Source organism: Sinocyclocheilus rhinocerous, unplaced genomic scaffold, assembly GCF_001515625.1.
Source record: "Sinocyclocheilus rhinocerous isolate Xijiao unplaced genomic scaffold, SAMN03320098_v1.1 scaffold5813, whole genome shotgun sequence".
In the NCBI taxonomy this organism is placed as follows: Eukaryota; Metazoa; Chordata; class Actinopteri; order Cypriniformes; family Cyprinidae; genus Sinocyclocheilus; species Sinocyclocheilus rhinocerous.
The window spans coordinates 38,094-38,298 of NW_015666086.1; the positions used below are offsets into that span (position 1 = coordinate 38,094).

The 205-nt window shown below is 12.2% G+C and overlaps 1 protein-coding gene across 1 annotated transcript in view; it reads left to right on the forward strand.

Annotated features, from left to right (window-relative positions):
* Positions 1–205, forward strand: part of LOC107731702 (sorting nexin-25-like) — a gene marked incomplete at its 5' end in the record, with an annotated part of 46,583 nt that overhangs the window by 37,786 nt on the left and 8,592 nt on the right. The window lies entirely within an intron of this gene.

Here is a 205-nt window from a genome sequence, read left to right on the forward strand (position 1 = left end):
TTTTTTTTTTTTTTTTTTTTTGTATTGTAAATATTAAAAACATTTTAAAACAAAATCACTTAATTGCTTAATAATAAACAAAAGATTATGATATATATACATATTTGGTCTGCTAAATGACTAAATAAATAAAATAAAAATATACTGTGTATATATACCAAAAACAATATATATATATATATATATATATATATATATATATATA